General features: G+C 33.5%; 1 pseudogene; it reads right to left on the bottom strand.

The window, feature by feature from the left end:
- Positions 1-7,418: 7,418 nt before the first annotated feature.
- Positions 7,419-8,547, bottom strand: LOC143605873 (F-box/FBD/LRR-repeat protein At1g13570-like; annotated as a pseudogene).
- Between the last annotated feature and the right edge of the window lie 10,010 nt (positions 8,548-18,557).

Here is an 18,557-nt window from a genome sequence, read left to right as displayed (position 1 = left end):
CGAAACAATGATCAAAACGACTCGATTTTGGTTAACTGTAAGTTCAAACACCCGAACTGAAGCATTGTTTCGTCATTTTGAAGCACTATTTCAGACTAAATTTTACACCAATCGACTCGTATACTCCTAACGATTAAAAGCCCTAAAACATTGGTTTGAAATTCAGAAAAAACTATAACGTCGTTAAGTCATTTTTAACGGAGGACCATTGGGGGCCAACTTTTTTGAATTTGGGACCGCCAGTGGCGATAAAACGAATAGGGATTATAATCGGCTAATATCATTTAATAGGGATTATTAAAATCCAATATTCCTTTTAAAAAATCTTTGTGTAAAATTTTATTAAACTTTTTTGGTTAATTTCGGAATTTAAAGTTTACTATTCACGCACAACTGTAAAAAAGACCGTTGTGGCTAGGTTTTAAAGCTGAAAACTTTTACCATCAATGTAAAAAAACTGTTTACTATTCAACAAAACAAGGGTTGTTAAATATGATTGTTTCCTGATTTAAATCATCTTGATTATGCTGGCGTATTGGTAGTCTGTTGTGATGCTCAGTTAAGGGTTCCGGGTTTGATCTTGAGGATGTTGTTAGTTAAGATTTTTTTTTCGGCGCCATATAAATCTTAGTGAACAACATCCCCAAAGATTTTATCTTAGTGACGTTGTTTACTAAGATTTTTTTTCCAGCCATTTTTGTTCAGTAGCTTAAACTATTGTTTTAATACTATGGTGTATTGGTTTTTTATTGTTCCCAACTATCACCCTTTGGTCACTACCGGTCTCAACTAACAAATTGGGCGGTAACGGTCGACCCAACTTTTGTCATTTTTTCTTCCATCATGCCCCGACTAACTGAGTACTAACTCCATTAACTTTTTGCTGACATGCCAATCCTAGTTGTCAAAAACCTGTTACATGGCGGCCAACATGGACGTGTCTTTCTTTAAATGATTTATCTTCAATCGTTATTGTACATCAAACCCTAAAAGCTTCCTTCCCTTGTGATTTTTCATATATAACTCGCGACTCTGTATTTCAAGCGTAATTAAGACCCTTAATTGGTATGCTTATTGTTGGATCTCTCACCTAAGATCATATTATACTTGTCTCATAGTCGCTTGTATTTTCTTGGGACAACATACTTGATTTCTTGAATTTTTTCGGTTTTCTCCTTGGGAATTTTGTTCAAAGGCCTTGCTAGGCGTTAGGGGTGTGTTCATGGTTTGGTTTGAAACCATCCAAATTGTTCGTTGGTTCGGTTCTGTGTTTTTTATTTATTTTTAATTTTTTTATTAACTTTCAGTCGGTCGGTTTCTAAAATTTCAAACCGTGACGAACATGAAGTTATTCGAATTTTTATCTACTTCAGTTACTTTATTATAACTATGTATTTTATTATATAAGTGTCATCAAGATAAAGATAAAAAAAAGTACATAATTTTAGAAAATTGTGTTGTATATATTCTGTTGTCTATAACCCAAAATCAATCAATTAAACAAATAAACAAACCTGGTAATCGTGTATGCGATGTAGATAAAGAAATTGCAACTTGGATCATTCTCTGAATCGTGTAATCACTATCAGATAAACCTATTTGTGGGTTACACACAATGATTTATCGGATAAGACAGAGAATTCTGCACATGAAATTGATTTGTTATTGTTCTATGAAGAACCAGAGAAGAACCCAGTAACCGTTGTTCTCTTCTGTTTGATCGATCGATATCTATTAATCCCCTGGGATTATAACATCAGTTTGTTTAAACTAAAAAACCCATATGAGCCCAAATCAATAATTAGAAACCCATCTAATATTACCCTTAAGCCCAAGTAAATTAATTACTTAAACCCAAGTTTAACATCCAAAAATAAAGCCCAAATAACATTAGAATTAAATCGAGCCCGCACTCCCGCGTCACCTAACTCGTTTAATCTTTAACATTATTTCCTCGATCGACAAGTTAATCCAATAACACTAAAATAACCAACAATCCTCCCCCATTTTAGTGATATTCATGATTAACTTAACCATCCTCACAAATACACAAACACTATGCATAAATGAAAATGTCCTATGGATTGAATTTTTATCTTAGTATTTACGCGTTACAAATATTAGAATATCTTGGGTGTCACTATGGATTGAACCAAAGTTATCCATTTTTAATACTTGTAGGTAAATACACATGCGTTTCCAAATCCAAATTCAACTTGACACTATATTTTACTAGCCTATGTCCTAATCCTTCAAAGAATATATCAAAGCTCAAGTCCAAAGCTTTTTGAAGCGGCTAAACTTCATATTCTATAGGTAGTTCATTATTCTCGCACCCGCACTGCAATTTATCAATGAACTATTAAGAAGCTATACTTCAACCTACTTTATCTTGCGGTCTGAACACAAACCTTGGGATGTTTATAACGATATTGTGTTCCAACATCTCTATGACAAGCTTTCCGCATTGAATTCAGCATCTAACGTTGTATTAGATGGGAATTGGGTGTCTTGACATAGGATATTAAAGTATGGACTTTACCACCATCCCCATGACTGATATGTTCACGAGATCTCTTCCTAACTCTTTAGTTAGATCATCAGCCAAATTATACTCATATATTACAAACTAAACTGATATCACACCTTGCATGATGAGCTCATGAAACATGCTATGTATAATTTGTAAATATTTGTGGGTTTAATTTGTTAATTTAGCGGAAGTCTTATAAAACTTGTGGGTTTAATTTGTAAATATTTACATTAAACGAAAGTTGGGATTTTAAAAGATTCCCAAACTTAAGTACAAAAGATTACTTGTTTATGTTTTACAAACCACCATATTAAACATATACAAAAGAAATCCGAGCCATCGGATATTAGTACTTCGTCATTTCCAAGCTCTAACTTTGTTCACCTGCAAAATGTAAGAAAATACGTCAGCAACGAATGCTGGTGAACACGCTGAAGCAAAAGTATTTCTTTTACTTTATTACCCCTCGAGACTACGCCTGCCTCGGCCCAACGTGGCTTAGAAATAACAAAGTCAAATAACACATTATAAATATGAGCCTCTACGCTAGGTCACCTCAGCAAACACCGCAGCGTTCGACTTAGTTAAGTACTCGTCAATATACACAATGGTCGTACTCCCTGCAGGAGAGCGTCCTATGACCAAGGGTGGTGCGATCATGGCCATACATCGCATAGTACCACTTATGTAAGGATCCAGACATATGTATACCACAGCATGAGGGCTAGGTTTATACCCTTATTCATAACGGTTTTAGGAACACATAGTTCCTTGTAAACAATTTCAAATAACAAGTTTGACTCATTTTAAATAAGTAAAAGTTTGGGGGCGTATTCACCTTGTCTCTTTAGGATCGGCTTCACTCACCGTCCAAGGGTCTTTCCCTTTCTTTATCTCGCACCTATAGTACGAGTATAAATATTTGTTAGTCGGATACACGATCCGGCTTTAAGACCTTTAGTCTTATATCTCAATCCTCGATTGAACCTTTAGTTCAATTTTTATTTACTTGAAAACCTTTAGTTTAAAAGTAAATTATAAACCTTTAGTTTATATTAAAAACCCGACGTTTCTTCTTCTCCAAGAAACGTAATCTTTTCTTTTATTATTTAAGAATACTCTTTATTCATTAAATAATATTTCATAACAACGAATATTTACATATATACTTACACACATATATACGTATTCAACAATATTCAATAATCATATTTTCATTCTTTTCTTTGTTATGTTTTCTTTTCTTTTCTTTTCTTTTATCGAGGTATCGAGTATATCCTCGACTTAAGGCTTAAGCCTTTAATATAATATTGAATTATATTGAATTCATCATTACGCCTAACCTTAGTGGCGTATAGAAACTCTAGGGGCACGAGCAGTACTCCAACGCCGCTTTACTTTGCTCGACACGCTAATCGAGGAACGCCAAATCTTTAATACTCGTCAACACGCTTTACGAGATCTTTCGCCATTATAACAACACCTTTGTTCGTATGTGGGTGGAGGGTGGCACGAACTCCAAGGAAACGTTGGTACGCAAATGAAGGTTCGGGACACGCTTAACGATGGATTATGGCACGCTTATCGATGTAGATCAAGTATACTATTGTCGGGATGTAGTAAGATGTTAGAGAGAGGAATGTGAACTGAGTTTTGGTGTGCAAAATGTGAAGCCCGGACCTTACTATTTATAGACGAAAAATTGGCTCCCATCGCGATACGCGATGGGTGCCTCAGCAGACTTATCGCGTATCGCGATATAGGTCTGCTGACTCACAGCGTAGGCCTGCCACGCGTCAACATGTGGCAGGCAACGCTCCACGTGGCGGCAGTGTTGCCACGTGGTGACACGTGGCAGCACATGATGCCACCGTGTGCCACGTGGCACACGTGTCACGTTGTGTCAGGTACCCCATCGCGATACGCGATGGGGCTCTCCTCTGACTCATCGCGTAGCGCGATGGGTCAGGAAATCAGAATTTTCAATTTAAACTCTCAACTTTGGAATTTGGCAATTTTAGTCCCTAGACTTTGGAAAGTTGATACTTTGAACTCGAAATTTTCATGTTGTTACAATAAAATAAATTTATTTGACCCAATAACCTACTTAAAACCATAAATTATTTAAAGCAACTCAGACAAGAGGTTCTTTTTAATCCCTAAAACATACAACACATAATCCAAAATATATGTTTTCCACAAGTAAATACAAGTCTTCAACTATTGCATATCTCATCCTAAGTACAGATCCATCTTCAACTGGTTCAAGTTCTTCAAACCATTCTAGATCTTTGCATACTTGATTCGTGTCACCCGAGTCTACACACCATGCAAGCATGTTATCCTGTACCTAAAAGGATTCAAAATAAATAATACATAATTCTTAACCGAATTATATTTAGAAACCATTGAACTTCTTAAGTCCAATAACAAACCCAAAACCACGGTTTCATTTATTTCGCACCCAACGGGCTTTCCTGACCTGTATACTTTTAGTGGTTGATTATTACCTGGGCCGTGACCCGTCAACCCATGTGTGTACCATCTGGACAAATATTTAATAATATTTTATTTCATTTAAACTATAAAATAAACATTGTTTCTTTGAAACAAATCCATTTGTGTTTTGCATAAAATTAATTTGTCCCAAATAAATCATTGAATCAACTACAAAACTCATAAGTTTTGCCATATTTAAAGTAGAGTTGGTAAACATACCTTTTGGAGCATGTGGGTCTTTTGACCCATTCTTTTCTTTTTTTTTTTACTTGGATCCGCCCCATTAAACTTGTTTCCATTTACCATCTTCACTAGAAAATCTTTCTTGATCTATCCTAGTTCGTCACATCTCCAACATGCTAGTTCAACTTTCTTGTTGGGATGTTAATTGTCACATTGTGACCCATGTGTTTATTTATCATATTATATTTCATATTCATATCATAGCATAATAACATGGTACTTAGATATATTTGAAGCCATATAAAAAGAATCCTCTACCAAAGCATGTATGATATTCACATTCAATCTAAACATGTTATCCTTATTACTGTTATATCCAAAACAACAAACATGTAACAACGAGTCAGGTATATTGACAACCTTCCAATCCAGTGTATGGGATTTAAAAGTTGCACAAGAAAATCAAACTCTCATTGATAAACTACATAGTGATAGCATAATAATATATGTATGTATAGCCCGTTTGGTTAAAACTCCAGTTTTTGATATACTCCCAAAAGTAATCATCGCAATGCTGTGAATACATTTAATTTCCAAACAAATCACTAAACTATATGTATTGGAATATACTCAAACCATGTATGTTATTAAATTAAGAATTTATTCAACATATTAAAATTTCGACACAATCTTTAATATATGAAAATTAATTTTACCCTCTTCTCAATATTTTGAATTCGTTGAATGAAAATTCAATTTAAATCAAACCCAGTAAAAGAAATTCTTAATTTTGAATTATAACAAAAACAGTTTCACACTTACCAAATATTAGTTGTGTACAGAATCATATTTCCAAACAAAAAATACCAACACATTTATTTTCATATTTTGAAGTACACGACTTTTTCAAAGAACACTTTTCTTCATCTATTTATTTTATTATAACGAAACACATGAGATTAGACTATATCTCATAATATTTGACATGCCCGATTGTTGTCTAGTAGTTTTGGATAAAATTAATTTCTCAAAACCGTCAAACAACCTAAGCAAACACAAGTAGGTTTATCTTTGTTGTATATATTCTGTTGTCTATAACCCAAAATCAATCAATTAAACAAATAAACAAACCTGGTAATCGTGTATGCGATGTAGATAAAGAAATTGCAACTTGGATCATTCTCTGAATCGTGTAATCACTATCAGATAAACCTATTTGTGGGTTACACACAATGATTTATCGGATAAGACAGAGAATTCTGCACATGAAATTGATTTGTTATTGTTCTATGAAGAACCAGAGAAGAACCCAGTAACCGTTGTTCTCTTCTGTTTGATCGATCGATATCTATTAATCCCCTGGGATTATAATATCAGTTTGTTTAAACTAAAAAACCCATATGAGCCCAAATCAATAATTGGAAACCCATCTAATATTACCCTTAAGCCCAAGTAAATTAATTACTTAAACCCAAGTTTAACATCCAATAATAAAGCCCAAATAACATTAGAATTAAATCGAGCCCGCACTCCCGCGTCACCTAACTCGTTTAATCTTTAACATTATTTCCTCGATCGACAAGTTAATCCAATAACACTAAAATAACCAACAAATTGTAATTTTAGATCACACTAAATATAATTCTAGTCTTGTTGCGAGGTTTTGTGTTCAGAACCCTAACGTGAGGATAAGTATATGTAAGAATAGGTGTTGGTGTGAGTATATGAATTCAATTTCTTTGACTCACGAGTTGACATTGTATTTATATTGGAGGATAACAAGTTCGTTAGCCGCTATCCATTCTCCATTTTATGTCATCTAAGCGTCACGTCATTCTCCGGTTTTCATCTTTCAAGTTTCAACTATGCATGTTAAATGTTAATCGGTTCGGTTATCTGTTTATTCGTTTCTACTCTATTCGGTTTTGATTTTTATTCACCATAGCTAAAAACTAAATTGAACCAAATAAAATAAATGTTAAACCGAACCAAATAACATAATACAAATTTGGTTCGGTTTCAGTTAAAAACCAATTGATCGATTTTAACCGAATAAAATATTTGCCAGGTTTTGGTTTCTGTTTATGTTTCGGACAGCAACAACAAAACCAAACAAAACACTTTCTAACATATATGTAATCAATCTGCATAAAGTCCTATTTGCTAAGATACACATTAACAAAGTAAATTGATGTAAGAAGTGCGTTATGTGAGTGTATTTTGATGTAAGAATCAAAACAAGTAGAATACAAATATACAATACAATGTAGATTCATTTTATTTACCGTTAGCTTAAGTTTCTCCAGGTTCGAGGAGCTTCTAATAAAAAAAAACAAGAAAAGGTAACCCGTAGTTGTGAGTAAAGCAGAGATCGTCCATGCACAAGTATTTCAAGTGGACCAATGATGTTGGAAGCTCTTTCGGAAGTCTCTCCGGAACAAAACACTTGAACCATAGCGTCATAGCCAAAACGAAGATTAGTGATAACTAGTAATTAAGCTAGCCAAAATCTAGTCAGGTATACATCATGTAGATGAAATTACCTCAACGAGGAAAAACGAAATAGAGAGAGATTCAATCACAGGTAAACACTCGAATAGATCAACAATGTCTGAATCTCGACTATAAAAGATAGTTGCACCGTAACTTTTCTGTAAATAAAAATTACAATTTTCAACTAGCCCATGAGGATTGACATTCTATTGTAGTATGAACTTACGAGAGTCAATCTCTTAAGTAATGGACAACTTGATAAAAGACGCAGAAGCGTATGGTCATATGTCCATAAGTCCAAATGTAAGGTTGTAAGGCAACCAAATTCATTAAACGAACGTTGATGAAAAAGAGAACAATCATTGAGATACATATCTGTAAATGATGTAACGAGAATAGAGAAATTGGTAACGTATACCCCTCTAAACACCCCGAATCAAAGTCTAGTTTTAATATCTTGACGGTATTTAACTTCGACAAATGAAGTAATATATGGTCAATCTCGACGCACATGGCATCTACATTCAAACGAAGGGTGAACTCGTAGATTGGACCCTCGTGTATTAACACAGAACTTGATATATAGCATTGAAAAGTTTACACCTCTGGGATGTTTTTTTCTTTTTACTTGGTTTGTCTAACGCTTTCACCAAAGCCGATAACTTAACCCCTTCAGTCGATACTTGAAACGTATCCTCGTAAAATGCAAGTTTAGGTATTTTTATCCAATGATACCGGCATTCTCTCGAGAGGATGCTTGTCCGTGCGGCCTCTTGAATCGATAGTAGATATAAGATGGTTTCTATTATGCCTAGAGGAAGCTTGCTAATCATATCCATCTAAGGACATCTGCAAATTATTAGCCACTATGAATATATATATTTTAAGATAAACTATGTTTGACACACACAAACAAAAGAAACATAATATGCATAATAGTTGAACTTTAAAAACAAACAAAAGTACATATAATTAACAACGTATTGTGTATTGTATATGAAACCGAAATGGGGGTTAGGGTTAAAATTAAGTAACTATACATACACGACGTGGTACGTGTGTTTATTTACTTTTTAGTGTTTTTGATTTTTTTTAGGTCATTTATCCGGTTAAAAAATTTATACATGTTGACTTTTTATAACACTTTTAGTTGACACCTCCATCGAATGAAAAAAAAAACTAACTAAAACCATAGCAATTGTGATATGCCTAAAAGAAGACCGACATATGTTTTATATCGATTTAATAACATAAAATGAATATCGATGCCGATATCGGTATCGATTCGTCACAAAAATTTATAGAACGTCGAGAAAATCTTTTTAACATACATCTGTATTTAGGTTTCCCTTTAATTAATTTAAAGTAAAAAATAAAACGTCGTGTCTAAACTTTAAAGTATAAAAATTTTATGATAAATTTATAAAAAGTAAAAACTACACTAATTTAAAATTTTAAAAAATCTTTAGCCTCTTTATACAAAAGGTCAAAATTCAAAAATAAGATAAATTGAGCTGGTCGAAATGTCGAATTATTTCTTCCTAGAATGGGCCAACTGTAGAACCACAAATAGGCCTAAAATGATCCTGTATGCATAGTAAAATCACGAATAGCCCATATCGGTTTTGAGTTAGGTTCAAATAAGAAGTTTGATTTTTTCACGAATAGCCCATACTAGCCGACTCAGTTCGATTAGTACTTGTATCGCCTCAACTGAAGTCGGTGTCAACTCGGCTTAAACTCACTCGATCACCTAACCTATAATTTCAGTCACACTACTTTGGGACCAACAAAAGACAAAACACCATGAAGTTATATATAATGGTGTTCTTTCCAATTAAACATTAGAATCTACCAAACTTTGCAACTGATCAATTAAAAACCTTATTATTTGGTTTACTTTTTGTTGGATTTTTCACCTAGGATCATATTATACTTGTCACGCAGTCGCTTGTATTTTTCACTTAAGTTCTTCGTGGCCTCATTGCTCTCCTTCGAAACATCATTCTTTGTTTCTTCTAGTCTGCGCTTCAAGTTTTTTATTTGATTCTTGACTTCTTGGATTTTCTCGCTTTTCTTTTTGTGTTGCTGTTGCAATGTTTTCACCTTTGAAGAGGTTCCATTTCCTAGTTATTCAATACCTAAATAAGAATGTTACCAGAGAGGCAAAAGTTATGTATGAAAATTTATATTTATAAAGAAATATCTATCCATTCTAATAAAATAAAATAAAATAATTGTAATACATGTCAGTTTATGAATAAACTTACAATTTTTCCCCTCCAAAACTAATATCTTAATTGACTCTAATATATGTTCATATTCACTTTCCTTTTACATTTTATTTATATTATATTTATATATTTTTATCAAAATAAATATTAACATATTATTTTACCATATATTCCAAAATATTTGGTAAAATCCAAAATTAACAACAAACCATTTTTGTTCAAGATTGAAAATAATATATAATTTCAAATGTTATCATTAACATATTTTATTATTTATATTGCTGAAGATTATAAAGAAAAACAAAACTCGACATGCTTTCATTTTATAAAGTAATTTTTTACTTATTAAATTATAAATCTATGCTTAAAAGTTGACCAACTTTTTTTAAATCAATCCATTTATCTATTATTATTATTATTGCTATAATTGTAAATTGTCATATAAATTAATAAATTATAAATATATGCTTTAAATCCATCAATTTATTTTTTTGGTTAATTTATTAAACTATATATTTTTCGGTTAATTTAGTAAATATATACAAAAAACTTTCATATAAGTTTATCATATTTAATTTCTTGGTTTTTTTTATCAAGGATTGTTTCAGGATTTATGTTACTTAAATTTGGTTTCCATAGTCAAAAATTGGTAAATAGATTGTTTGGTACAAGTTAACTACATTTGGGTCAAAATTTGTTATGGGTAAAAAATGAGAAATCTGAGTATTTTTAAAAGTTTAAGAATGCAAATAGATTTATCGTCAAATTTGTTACGGTTTCAAAGTGTTGGCTTGTAACTGTCAAACGGATGAAAGTTAAAATTTTATACAGGATTTAGGTTTCAAATTTATTTTCAATGACATCAAAAGGTTCAAGATTTGTTAAATTGACTATTCTTTCCTCGACTATTAAAATTTAAGAATAGATTTTGAACACTTACGACATGTCACCCCCAGGCCTATCAATGCTTCTAATTTGTATCAATTTTGAAACATTTGTGTCAGCATTAACTTTTCCTTTAATGGTGGCCAGAACGTTGTATGGGAAGCATGCCATGCAAAATTTAGCTCAAATGAAGCAAAATATTTACAAAATTGAATGGGTTAACATGTTATTTTTTATGTTTTCAAAAATATTTTCATGGTTTAGTTCAGAAAAACATAGTTCTTGAATAACATCCGTCGTTATAATTTCATGTTCCCCTTTCCTTCTATGAGTTGTAAATTGATAAATATATCAATAAAGGTAACGCTCCTTTAGTATTTAGGCTGAGTGGTCAAAATTATTATTGTATGAGTCTTCTTCCTGAATTCTTTCAATTATACATATATGATACTGACAATGAAAGTTTCAATAAAATGACCGTTCTCGTGTACATTTTTGAACGTGCATTTTTTTAAGTTCATTTAAAAAAATCATTTTGTGATATAAATAAAATCAATTTATATACACAGAGTATAGATACAAGCATAGATGTAATACATTTTTTCATATACGTTATGTAATTATTTTCTTTACTTGTAATTTTATAATTTGGATAATCTCGTGTATTACACGGACTCTAAAACTAGTATTTTAATATAAGTTAAACTTAATTTACCATGAAAAACTTTGTTCCCATCCTCCATAACTTTCCAAACTTCTAGCCAAAATGTGATATAAATTAAATCAATTTATATACACAGAGTATAGATACAAACATAGATGTAATACATTTTTCATATATGTTATGTAATTATTTTATTACTTGTAATTTTATAATTTGAATAATCCCATGTTTTACACTGACTCTAAAACTAGTATTTCAGTATAAGTTAAACTTAATTTACCATGAAAAACTTTGTTCCCATCCTCAATAACATTCCAAACTTCTAGCCAAAACATTATCAAAGAATAAAAATTAATATTTTCAAAGAGAAATCATCATAAAATATATATTAAAAAATAGGATTATTGAATTTTAACATTCTCAACATTCATTAATTAACCGGGATTGATCTAAAACTCAGGAAACGGTTACAGACTGTCTAAACTTAATTTGAATGTATTTTCCTCCGGCAGTCTCATACTAACTGAAAAGTAACCTCATTAGCATTTTAATGACTGGAAAATACTTACGGGATATAAGGCCCCGCTACCGGTAGCTTTACTTTGGTGTTGGATTTACTCATTAACATAGTTCAAATCATCAGAGTTAATAAAAACATTCGTGGAACATTTAAAACATCAACCATAATATATTACATAACTGTCAAATCTTGTCTTAACCAACATTCAAAGTTATTTAAACGTAAAACATAGTTTTTAAAACATCACAATATTTCTTTGAGATGCCAGTGTCTTCGATTCCATGCCATGTGTCTTCAGTCACGCGAGCTGCCTCAACCTATTTGCCTGCGTGCATACTAAAAGTCAGCTACGCTGAGTGAGTTCTAGTAAATCATACATCATACCATACATTCATGCCACACACTTTCGTACATACTTTATATTCTCATACTATGTATATAAGATATATATACTTATCTTGATACTTTATTCTAGATTCTACTTCACATTATTCTATTCTGCCTCGGAAATTAGTAGGGTCCGGTCCCTTTTTCTGCCTTGAGTATTGTTAGGGCTCAGTCCCTTTTTCTGCCTCGAGATTATAAAGGGCTCGGTCCCTTTTCTGCCTTGGGTATTATTAGGGCTCAGTCCCTTTCTTCTGTGCCTGGCTATCTTCTACATTCATTTATAGCATACGTACATATCATTCATACATTATACACAACATTATACCCATAATCATAACTTGACAATTCGTGCAATATCCGAAGATCGTTCACGTACTGACAAGCGATCAATCTTATCTCTTCACATAATTCACATAAGGCATACACTTATCACTTAGGATAAGTGTATTAACAAATCACATCGAGTATGCACACAGCCCCGAAAACATAACAAAAAATGGGGCTAGAAACTCACCTGAATGCGGTTACGTTCAACGTTAGCAGGGTCCAAGGGGCAGAGCCCCTGGCTGGGGTCGAGATATCTCCACATTTTCCATTAGGATTTTATTTCCATTAACTGTCTTAACACATTTTCCATTAGGATTTTAATTTATTATTTAATTCGCTATCTCTTTCGCCATAACGAATTAAGCCTAGTTCGTTAGCCAATTCGTTACTTCACAATCTAGTTCGTTAACTGATTCGTCGTCTGATCAACATCTGATTCGCCACTCCAATTCGTTATCTGAACAAGCCCTGATTCGTTACCTTATTCTTAACGAATTAGCGAGTAACGAATCACCTGGTTCGCTGTCTGGTCCGCCGTCTGGTTCGTTATTTAGGCATAACGAATGGGTGAACTGATTCGTTGTTTGGTCATAGCGAATTGGCGAACTAATTCGTTATCTGATCGTAACGAACTGGGATAATCAATTCGCTACCATATCTTAACGAATTGCACAATCTTATCCAGACTTTGACTCATGGGGTCAAAGTCAAAATCATCAAGAACACCCACAGTCAACCTAAATCAGATCTGCAATTAAACCCTTAAATCTTAATGAAACATCGCGATTTTGGTATCCATGGATTCGGAATTACAGTGCCTACAAACCCTAATCGTCCATTCATCCAAATATTTACGTTTACGAGGTGCGATTTATGTACATATATACGGGTTTCTTTAGGTTTACAATTAACCCATCAAATGTTGATCAATTTCCATAAGATTTTTTGTTTTGGATTCGTTTATAACAAACTAGCTGATATAATGCTAAATATATATGTTTCCCTTGTTTATTTTATTTAATATTTTAATTTTTTTTGTTCATTTTTAGTCAAGATTTGTATACTACTAACGTTTTTGTGTGTCGTAGGTTCCGGGATTTGATCGTGATTAAAAGGGGCGAAAAACGAGCTAAAACGATCCGAAACGGAGATCCGGAACGCGTCAGGAAGAACCGGAACAGAGAGCCCGGTCTGACCGGACCCCTTGGAAAAGCACGCGGCGCTGCGCCTAGGGGAAAGGCAAAACGGCCTAGGCGCGGCGCCTAGGCACAACTGGGCTAAAATTATTTTGTTTTTGCTTATTGTCGGGTCTTGTTTTCGCTATTTAAACACATTTAACTTAAACCTGACATAACCTGAAGCCACCGGACGATTTTGGAGAGTTCTTGGAGCTATTTTACGCGTTTGTTGGTGATTTTGAAGGCGAGAGAACATCCGGTGAAGAGCTACACGTTCACGTTCGAGTTTACGGGTTTTATCATCTTCGATTCCCCGTTTCTTATACTTTCACCATGTTTTCGTTATTATTTGTTTTGTTTGATCTAGATTTTAATATGCTAGGCTAAATTCCATAGACTGCCTAGGTCGTGATGAACCTTAGTTCGGTTTGATTTTTATTTGGATTTTCGTTTCGTTATGGATTTTATGTTTTAAGTAAATGGTTGAGTTTGATTCAATTAATGCGTATGATTACTTGGTTTTGTTTACTTGAATTTATTGTTTCACATTGCCCTTGTTGATTGTTTCATAGGATAGGGTTTTGTTAGGTTATTTACTGTGTGTTCTTGACTAGTTTGTGATTAATATGCATTAAAATCATAGAAACAATAAAATCAAGTAAATAGATAAAAGTGAACTGCCAGCCTAGAAAGCTGTAAGGTGATAGGTTGTTGACAGATCTTTGCTTGTCGGGATTGCTAGATTTAGTTCTTAGTAAGGAGTCCGTCTAGGTTTGATTGTCAGCTTAGTCTATTAAATTAATTAAGTTTGCTTTGCTATCTTTTGAATTCCGCGCTGTAAGGTAGGTTTTCGCCATAAAAGATACTTAGACATAAGCGATTAAATAACCGTAAGGAAGTTTAATATAAAACTGGTGAGTCTTAAAACTTGTTAGAAATCCATAGGCGTATTCTTGAAGTTCAAGGGTCCTGTTCGGGTTTTCTGTCAAGAGTCTATCTTTTGATCCCGGTTCCATAACTTGCGTTTTTTCCATTTAAATTAATAGCCGTAACTTTGGGGATTCCGTCCTGGGTGGTTAATCTAATCATCTGAATTAATCCAAGTTTTCTAAATTGTTTATTAGATAAATTAAATTAGGTTAAGTTTAAATTAATTAATTAAGTTTAAGTTAATGATTATGTTTTATTATTATTATATTAATTAGGGTTAGGTTTAATTAGTTTATTATTAGTTTAATAGTTAAGTAATCATTAGTTAATTATTATTAGAGTTTTAATAATTAGTTTAAATATCCCTCAAATATTATTAATAAATAGTCGCGTCTTGTTGTTGAGTCTAATTTAGCTAGTTTACGTAATTTATAGAGTCTCGTGGGTTCGATATCCGGACTTACTTAGCTGTACTAGAGTCGACCGGTTCACTTGCCGGTTAGTAGTTTAAGTTAAGTTTAAGAGTCTAGAATTATTACTTAGTGTCTAGATTAGCTTATTTTTAGTTAATAATTATTTGACTACTTCAAGCACATCAAGTTTTTGGCGCCGTTGCCGGGGACTTCTTGGCAATTGCGTTGTTAGCTTTGATTGGACTTACTTGCTATATACGTGCTATTGTGTTTTTGCTTTTGAGTTTTTAGGGTTTTAGTTAATTAGATAATTACGTGTTTATTTATTTATTTATTTTTGTGTGAGTCGTAGGTTTCTAATTGTCCGTGTCTTTTGCTTGTTTAGATTCTTGTAATTATGTGTGAAATTTGTAATGAGCCTCACTTTACCATTAAATGTCCATACAATAGTAACCTTAATTGTGATGCGTGTGGTGATCCTCATTTACACTATGATTGTCCATACAAGGGTTCTCGCTTTATTTGTTATAGATGCGCTGGTTGTCATATGACTCGTGCATGTCCATATAATCATACTAACCCTTTTGTGCAGCCGGTGCAAAATTTTTCACAGGGACCATTTCCGTATTATTTTGATAATTCGTATCAGCAACCTCAGCAAAACCAGGAGCAGTGTTATGATCAATTTTCTAAAAGCCTTTCTGATGAGGATGTAGCTGCTATGGGTAGGATAGAAAGATGTTGGTCCAATACATGGCTACAGATACCCAAAAGATGCTCGTTGAGCATGATACCATCTTCAAAAATTACCAGGATATTATTACAGATCTCCAACGTCAAGTAGAAGAAATTTCTAGGAGACTGTATGAAGAAGACGAAAAGGAGAGGTTAAGATCCTTGGAATATGTTGAGCACTCAGATGAGGAGATCATTCAAGTAACGGAGACAAAAATGGATGTTGAAGTCCCACCTCCGGTTTCATATGCTATTATTGATTTTTGGAGTGTCTCTGATGATGAGATAAACGAAGAGGAGAGTGTGTAGCTGGAGGAGCAACAGACACCTCGTTATAAGTATGATGCGGAAGGAAACTATTTGGGATACATGAATCGGTTAGGCGAGTTGTTCCCGACGTTTCCAGAAGAAAGGAAAGAGCCAATCATGGAATATGTAGATGAAGAAGAGGAGCTCATCCCGGATACGGAGACACGAGTGGCTGATGAAATCCCAACTCAGGTTTCACAGGTATATGTTGCTAATTGTACTGAGTTTTGAAGTGACTCCGATGATGATTGTGACGAGGAGGAGTGGGCTGCATATCTGAGATCAGTTATGGTGAAACCTGTGTTTGAGGAAGAGATAGAATTGGGAGAGTCATTCGAGCTAATGTTTGGTGTTAAGGATATGGTTAAGGTTGATAATGAGCTTAATGAGGAAGATGAATTCTTGAATCTGGAGTTGGATGGATTGTCAGATTAAGACGGGTGAGACACATTAGACATTAATGAGGATGTTGTGTTTCTCGAGGCCCTACTTATAGAGGACAGTGTAGATGAGGATGTGGTGTTAGAGGAAGAACACCATTTCCGGCCCGTGGACTGTGTTTTGAATGCTGATCAGGAATTAAAACCACGGGAGAAGGTCGAGGATGAGAGATTACCTGAAAACCGAACTTGCATATATTTTAGGAGATGGTCTACGGGAGTGAGAAAGCCATTAAATGTCAAACACGACCAGTCTTCTCGATACTTACAACGCATTCGGCTCTTGCCAGGTAAGTTTAAATATAGGTGGTCTGACCCGTTACTGACTTTTAATTCTAATTTAATATTTTACGGTTCCATCATTGATATATTAATGTTTGATAAATTCCGGATGGAACTAAACGGGTTAGATAGGGTCCAGATAAAAGAGAAACCTCCTGATTAAGTTCAAGTGTGGGGAGGTTTCGCGGAGTATTGTATATTTAATCGAGTCACTAACGTAGTTTTTGTAGTTCTTTTTTGTTTTTTTGTATTTTTGAGTTTTGCTAGGTAAAAGAAAGATTGTTTGAGCTAGAGACGATCCCCATGGAAGAGTATATTGAAAAAGACAAGTGTGGGGATGGAGTAACAGTGGAGCCGTATACTTTATATTTATTTATTTGCTGCTAATTATTCATGTTTTATTTGTGGGTTGAAATACATTAATTGCATAATATCTATCATTATGATAAGATACATTTTTAGATATGTTTGTTTTGTTTGGCCGCTTACGTTCGTGAAAGAAGGACTTACCATTTGCTGAGCACGTTCGTAGTTGGAGGGCATTCATGGAAAGAAGACTTTGGCATCATATTTCATGCGCATATTACCCGCTAAGTCTTTTTCCATTATCTAGCTTATTAACTTTTTGCTTTTGCTTTTGTTTTTAATTTTTTTAGTTTTTAGTTTTTTGTAGTCCGACTTTATTTATATTTTTATTTTATGTCGTCCTTATCCTTGCATTGAGGACAATGCAAAATTTAAGTGTGGGGATAGGATATTTGAGTCGTAGTTTAAATCGAGTTTAAATTTAAAAAAGAAAAAAAAATAAATTAAAAAAAATTTAAAATTTTTTTTTATTAAAAATGAAAAATGTTTTAAAAATGTCATTTGAATTTAGTTTTTTTTTGCGTTAAAGTGGGAGATGATGATTTTATCGGAAATTGGTTTTTCAAACTACTAATAATATGAGATAAATAATAGAAAGCGCACTTAACTTGGGATGTGTCGGTAGGCTCAGCCTTAAAAATGAAAGGGCAATTTGATAAAATGGTTAAAACGTAAATTTCTTGTGGGTAAAGCGTTTTGTCCGTAGAAAATAAGTAATGAAAGGTCGGGCCATACTCAAGCCTCAAATTTTGGTATGAAAAAAGTGAAAATATTATAAATTTTAAAAATTGAATACGTTATCATATGATGTTTGGGTAGGGTTAACGTTATAGTATGTCGTGTAGCCTGTGATATAAATCTTAACTGCTAGTTTAGTGTTTTACACCTCATCGGCGTATGGTTTTATAACCTCAAATCCTGTATTGATGGGATGCTTCGGGTCCGGAGACCATGGGTCTGTATGCCGACTATCATCTGGGTATTCACAATTCCTAAGTGGGGTTGTGAATTTAAAATAAAGCCAAAAAGAGCAAACCCTTATAAGTCTATAAACATGATCACAAGAGTACAAAAGTACAAAATTCACTACAGACTTGATCATCCACGCTGTTAGCCATGTGGGGTCCCCTTGCTCGCGTCTCATTACCATTAAGAAACGGACCACAAGGGACACGCTAC

The sequence above is a fragment of the Bidens hawaiensis genome, unplaced genomic scaffold (assembly GCF_021521415.1).
Source record: "Bidens hawaiensis isolate Kalapana, Puna unplaced genomic scaffold, B.hawaiensis_p1.1 tig00002123_1, whole genome shotgun sequence".
NCBI lineage: Eukaryota > Viridiplantae > Streptophyta > Magnoliopsida > Asterales > Asteraceae > Bidens > Bidens hawaiensis.
This window is presented reverse-complemented; position numbering and strand designations above follow the sequence as displayed.